At 39.5% G+C, this 7,347-nt stretch overlaps 1 protein-coding gene across 1 annotated transcript in view; it reads right to left on the reverse strand.

Moving 5' to 3' along the window:
• NCALD (neurocalcin delta) overlaps positions 1–6,261 on the reverse strand; it is a 92,521-nt gene extending 86,260 nt beyond the window's left edge. Inside the window, exon 1 of the mRNA XM_030553607.1 lies at positions 5,869–6,261. The gene's annotated coding sequence lies outside the window, so the exon portion shown is untranslated. The remainder of the gene's footprint in view (positions 1–5,868) is intronic.
• Between the last annotated feature and the right edge of the window lie 1,086 nt (positions 6,262–7,347).

Genomic DNA, 7,347 nt, shown 5'->3' on the forward strand with positions numbered 1-7,347 from the left:
CAGCAAGCCCATAGCACACCCTAGTAAACGCAGCAGGCACAGTTTTCAAAAATGCCCAAGCCCCACTAAAATTTTACCCAGTATAACTATGCTGTGATTTAAAAAAAAATTAAACAGCAGTTATGGACATTTAAAAGCACACACCAAGTAAGCCTAATGACTGTGTCAAAGGTTTTTAACCATAGTCTGAATCTGGTTTAGGGTTGCCAAGGATTGTCCTGAGTCTCCAGGAATTAAAGATGTCATGTGATTAAACCTCCAAGAATACATCCAATTAAAACTGGCAACACTATAATTCCATGCATATTAAAGTGAACTTCTCCATGGGCTGAAATAGCGACAGCTGCTCCTGTTGCACCTCTATCCAAATCCACATAAATTCAGGCCCAATGAGTGCTCCCTTCTATGCCAGACTAACAGACTAGACAAAAAAGGGGCTGTGCAATCTGCATGCATTCCCAATCCCCTCTGTTCACCACTACCATGAAACCTCGACAGCAGAAAGGGTCATTTACCTGTAATGAAAACACTTTCCCGGTACACACTATGGTGTATGCTGTGATTACTTATGAAATATAACAAAACAGATCCAGATGATGGCACATGCATTGCTCTAAATAGTAACTATGATGCAAATTCTCTCCCCTGTGCCAAGCAGAAGTATATGGACTGGACACAGTCGGGGTGGAAAGATGTCCCATGGCTGTCACAGGAGCAGAATCCTATTCCTCAGAACACTGGTGACACTACTGCAGCTATAGAACCACCAGGCTCAACATACGCACATGTAGAAAGTTTGCTCATTATCTGCACTGTCACAGATCCACAGGAACCTTTTCTATTCTTGTGTCCCACCCCTGCCCCATTTTTAAAGCTCTTTCTGGTGGAGGACAAGGAGTTCTGTGAAGCACAGGTGAGTGGTGTGTGTAGAGTGTCTGTGCACTGCATGTGTTCCCCATTTCCTGGACCCCACCCTCTACGGAGTGAGACTGCTCTGGTTCTGCCATATACCTAAAGTGGCGGGCAGGATTTGTTCCTTGAAGCACACTCCAAAGGGTGAGCTGAGTAAACTCAGAGGGTATCTATCAACATGAATCCAGATCTAAAGATACTTTGAACCTTTAGTATTTCAAAGATGCATGTTTTCATTTCCAGTTAATACCAGAGCAATCTTAACAACAACAAGAAGTTTCAATAACTTCAGGAATTGAAATCAACAAGACACACGCAATTACATTGTGAATACGTACTACGAAGTCTCAAACTTCCAGAAGCAAACAACTACTGTGTAAAGCCTGGAACTCCATCCTTTACTCATCCCACTGAGACTAGATGTTATTGGGGATTCCTGACACTGGGTCATTTTATGGCATTGCCGCTGGGCCAGATTAAAGGCAACGTTTCAGTCCAAGCAACAAGCTTCCTGGCTTTTCTGGGTGTAAGTCAGATTCTTAACATCATCTCAATGTCGTTTTGTGGTTGAAAAATATTCAGTAACTCATAGCAGTGTCAGGCTGAAATCCTACAGAACAAGGACTTTTGCTTTAAATGATTAAATGTTTTTGGGGAAGTGAATCTCACGAAAAATGAAGTTCAGCACAAAGTCAAAAGAAGGGTTGAGACCACAGAAATGAAAGGAACTCTGCAACTATATGTTCATATTTTCCAAATATAGGATTTCACCATCAGCTACAGTTTTAACAAGAGCAGCTTCTCCTCTGTGCTCCCTTTGGGAAAACATTGCACTCAGTGATTTGAGCTGCAGTTTCTAATTATATTTTCATACTGTAATGCTGACTGAAATGCAAATTTGATGACAGAACAATTCGATCCATGTAAAATAATCACAAAATTACTGTTTCTCAAACCTCAACTCTTACTCCCTGCTATTTAAGAAGATAAATTTAACAGCAGTAAGAGTGGAGCCAAAACACACTATTTTTAACTGTTATCTGACTACGGTTGTCTGCACAGATTTCAGCTTGTTGTAAATGGTTCCTTTTGAAATGTGAATACCAAAAACATTCCAGAGTTTGGCATTTGTACTTGAACTTGGTACAAATCACAGAGTAATCATTTACATTGTCTTCCCAATATCATATGCATGGCATCTGGGTTTAGTTAAAAAAGCAACTGTTGATTAAAAGGCTAAATCTCCACTGTTACTCAGTTGTCACTTTCAAGGGTTTGTTGCTAATGTGGGTGAAAGACATTATCACAATTTAGTTACTTTTAACAGGATTGAAACTAATTTCTGCAAAAAATGTGATTTAAAGGCCTGGTGCTCCACTGGTTTTCCTATGGTGTGATTCCACTGACTACAATGCAGTCACACTGGTTTTATGGTGCTGAAACATAGTGGAACATTGATTGGGCCCTTAAAATGCCAGCAGAATTGGCACTCTTGAAAGGTTTTCAAATCCATGTAAGATTCAGAGTATTGCAAGTAGGAAGTTTTTATTAAAAAGGTGGCTTAGATTGTATTGGCAAGAATTGGCTTTTAACTTTCTAGCCTATATTTGGATTGTCATTGTCCACCAACTCACGCAGATCAAGGTACAATACTCTAAAACAATAAAGTTATTTCTAGAGTAAATGTATCAACAATTTGAGCACAGTTTTTAATTTTACTAGTTGAATCCAGTTTTGCAATGAGCTTTATATTTCATTTTTAGCCAAGAGCTCCCTTAAGGTGAAGTACTCTGATTCTACAGTAATTACCAATCAGTTCACTCTTCTTTATGGATAAAGAGACAAGACTGTACAAAGGGATAGTCTCCTGATGTGTGCAAGGGACTGGCATATGTAACTCTTACTAAGACTAATGGGAGTTACACGTGTCAATCCCCATACAACCGGATGAGGATGTAATGTCACCTAAGGCGGGGGTAAGCAATTCACTGTAAGTAAGATTTGTGGGTTTCAGGTATGAGTAAGTTTACATTTCAAAGTCTCTGTCTCCATAAATATCGCATGGGACAGAATATGGGTAAGTGATCTAAATTGTGGGTTCTCAACCACCCTCCTATACAGGAAGGGGAAACCTGATTTTTTTTTCCCCCCAGTTGGTGTGGTAACATGGAGTCATCCTAGGGAAAAGGTTGAGAAATCAAAATCTAAATTATCTTGTGAATATCACAACACAGAAGAAGATAAATCAAGTGTTAGTCAGAAAAATGCTTCATAACATACAGGATTAACAGACTTAATATATGCTGTACCTGAGAAGCTGTGCATAGCATTAGGGACCTTTATCACTAGCCACCTTCCTCATTTCACATGAAGCAAGGATTTGTGCATTTGCCAGAGTTTCTGCATTCGGAACTCAAGGTCAACCTATCAAACATCCAACTTCTACACTGTTGGATTCTTAATAGTAGATAAAAAGCAAGGCATTCTTCTGATATTCATATAGGGCCCAATGCTCAGAGAGACTGAGTGTCGTTATATCCCACTGAAGTCGATGAGAAACAATAGCTCTCATCACCTTGCAGAGTTGGACAACACTTGGTTCACTCAGTTTAATCAATACTCTTGTACTTCACACCTTTTGCAATAATATTGCTAGAACCATTTTGGTCAAATGGGGAACTGTTTGTCTTCCTTCTACAGATCAATCTAATCCTTTTATTAAGATTTGGTTCTTATTGCTAAAGCAAAACATATCTTTAAAAGATGGAACTGATGGATCTCTTTTAAAATTATTTTTAATTAATGGCACATGGGCAACCACTACATGAATTATTTTTCACCCAGCAGGCATTTCTAAGGATATTAAGCACAATACAATCTATGGGAAATTTTATTCATGCTATAAATTAATGTGATTGTGCATCAGCATTCATTGTACGGCACTAGTGAAACAATAAACAAAGCTTGGTAGATAATGGTTTACATACATGGGATAGATCCTGAAAATGTGAATACAAATAATTGGTTGTCCTACTCAATGCAAGTAAGTAATTGACCGATGTACATAATTGCTTTCAGATTCTGGCCTGGTCACTATAAATGAGTGAACATATGTACCTTTAAACATTTAGGGCTAGATTCTGCCACTACTTGTTGTGTAGTACCTTACTCAATGAGTACGCTTCCTTGATTTCAGTGAGCCAGATTTTTGTAATCTCTCTTCATACATTGATATATGGTGAGCAGTTACACACAGGAGTAGTCCAAATGGCTCACCTGTGTACGGGCTTCACAGTCTAATACAACAGGACAACAGGCAGAGTAACTATGCAGTGTGAATCAGAGTGGTTAGAAAGTCTTGTTCACTTGAAGGAGGAACAAACTTTCATGTAAGATTTTAAAATGATCGTGAAGTTAATAAGAATATATTAACCATATAGTATTTCAGAATAGTTGCAACATTATAGATCTTAATTAAATTTGCCTAAATAAAAATTTGCCTAAATAAAAAAGTAGAATGTATATAACATTTGATGCTTTACCATTAGGTCATTTTTTTAAAATGAAGTTTAAAAATATAGAATTTTTTTGACAGAAGATTTAAACTCCAAAGCATAGATTTAATACCAAGTACAACTGTTTTAAGATTTTAGATGCATTTATTTCTGGTGTTCTGTTTAAGCACATTTATTCTAGACAAGTCTTTTCAGAGATGCTTTCAGCCTTACTATCTATTGGTTCACTTTTAAAAACAATTATTAATGCCATCATACTTCAATAGTATCTGTTTCTATATAGTTATCTTTCTTACTGCATTGCATTTTAAATTGCTGCGCAGCTCCTTGAGTGCTTCAGCAGAGGGACAGGTTTAAAACAGATTATCAAAGTTTAAAGGTTTTATTGTTAGCTAGGGAACAGGGAATGGTGGCACACAGACATGCTAGAATTATCAAATATATTATTTTTTTCCAGGAAAGAACACACACTGCTTCATCTGTGATCTATTCTTAGAATTAACAATGTATATAGACCCACACACTAATGTAGCCAAAGATTTACAACTTTAAGAAGTGATGATTTCTGCTCTTGGTGACAACTTCCTTTCAAGAAATGTAATTTTAAAAAAAACCTTAAGAATTTTTTGCCAACATAGCATTTTACTTTTTAATTAGTCCTGCATTGTTCATGCTGTAATTCTTTTTTTTTAAGCTAATCTAACCACTCTTTACCCCACAAAGGGAAACAGAAAAGAAAAGCTCTGTGTGCCCATGTGTAGGGCAGAAAAGGGGTAGGAGCATACATTACAGTTATCTTGGTATCTTGGCGTATTTCAGATTATTTTTCAGGAAGCTGTTGATCCTTTCTTCCAAAAACATAATACAGTTAATCACATGCCCCAAGGCTCTGATAAAAGGCTTTAACATTGTATGATTGCAGTGTGTGCTGGGAGCATGCATGAACACAGATGATTTAACAGAGAACTCAAACTTTTGGAGTCTAGTAGCATAATGTTCCTATCTATGTCTATTGTTGGCTTGTTAAACACATCGAGAATTAAAAAAAGAAAATTGATTCTCTGTTTAATCTGAACAAGAGAGCAATTTTTAAAAGTTCCAACAATACACAAAGCTATACTGATGCCTAAACCAACAACATTCCTAACAAAATTATTTTTGAGTACACCGAGACGCAATATTTTGCCGATGTTCCTCTATATTGCTATGTAGTGGTTTAAAGTGTCAAACAAGAACTACTTACTATATTTTATTTTCCCTTCATGGACCATTAATCCAAATTTAACTTTGCTTTGCTGTCTGCACACAGAATTAGTAACTGGAAGCTGCTTTGCAGTCGTCTGTAGTTGCTCATCAAGGCAAACTTGCAGCCAAAACAAACCAGCAAAAAGAAAACTCAACCACAACACGCTTAAAAATATATACACATATATTATAATACCTGATTAGAGCATAAAGCAAACCGGTAGCCTCCCACGGAAGAAATGCAAGGCGTTAGCAGCCCATGCCTCGGCAGCCCCTGGGAAACAGCAGCAGCAAGGGAGATAAGTCCAGCATCCACCAGATTCTCACAAGCCTTTGGCTGTGTGGACTAAACCACAGACTCTGCCTCCAGCTGACGTCAAAGTCACTGTCACATGGCCAGATGAAAGCCAAGAGAGCATTGGTTGTCGTAGCAACCACAGCACGGCTCTGAAATTATTTCAATAGGTCATCTGTCATACTGTGTGCACATTTGAACCATCACGGGCTCCCTGACAACCCAAACACCGCGAGCTTATTTCAGTTTCGCTAGGAGGAGGAGTCGGGGCCACCTTTGCTCGGGGGTGTTTTTACTCATGTCCCTTTAGGAAAAGGCACTTTACTAAAAAATAAAAATAAAACGCTCCTCTCCAAACCTCGCTTTGATGCCTATCATTAGCCAGATGAAAAAAGCATCTCTCTCCCCACCCCACTAAGTCAGCAGCCGCCCTCAAAGCACGTGCAGACTCTGTCTCTGCGGTTAGTTTGCAGGCGGCTCCGCACAGTCACCGGCCTTGGCAACGCCCAGACGAGGGTTTGCACAACGTGGCGGGTGAAATTAACATATGGAAAAGTACACCCGGCTGAGCTGTTATTGACAGGCGCGGGAACCTCCCAGTGTCAACCTCTCTGGCCTGGAGCTGTCTTGGGAAGCCCGGCTCCGCGGAGAAGCGTAGCGCTCGTTGCAAGCACCCAGGCAAACTACGCACGGCAGCGTAGCTAATCAACACTATGTGAGTCTGAATGAGAACAGCTGCAGGACCCCAGCCACGCTCCCCGCTAACATCCGAATGACTGGGGACCCCCCCCCCAGCATCCTACTCCTACTCCAAGCATATTGTGTAGAGAAGAGAAATGCAGTACTTTTCCTGCTGCTCACAAACACTTTACACACCTTCTAGAGCCCTAGATACAGCACCAGACTCCGATTTTCTTGAAACTTTAAAGCAGCTGAAAGCAGCTCTTCTCAAATTGCCACTTTCCTTCTGTCTCTGTATTGCCCCACATCCAGAGCTTTGTAGCTGCTGCAGAAGAGGGCAGAGTGGGAGAATTTTGCCTTTCACAAGTGGCAAGGAATAAGAAGGGTTGTAACTAGAAATTATTGTTATGCTCATCTGAAGGAAGGAAGATGACGATCAGTGCACAAGAGCAGATTAAGACAAACAAACAGAACCCCACCTACGTACACATAGGATGCATTATCAAAAAGGCACATACAGAATGGTGAGAGCAAATCAAACAATGGAAGTCTCGCTGAAATTAGTTTTACCCACCTCACATTAAGAAAGCTAGAACAGAAATGGAAGAGACCTAAGAAAGGATAACAAAGAGCATTAGCGGAAAGGCTTTCATCCATGTATGGGAGAGACGACAAAAGGTTTAGTATGGGAAAGAGGAG

This window comes from Gopherus evgoodei, chromosome 2 (genome assembly GCF_007399415.2).
Source record: "Gopherus evgoodei ecotype Sinaloan lineage chromosome 2, rGopEvg1_v1.p, whole genome shotgun sequence".
In the NCBI taxonomy this organism is placed as follows: domain Eukaryota; kingdom Metazoa; phylum Chordata; order Testudines; family Testudinidae; genus Gopherus; species Gopherus evgoodei.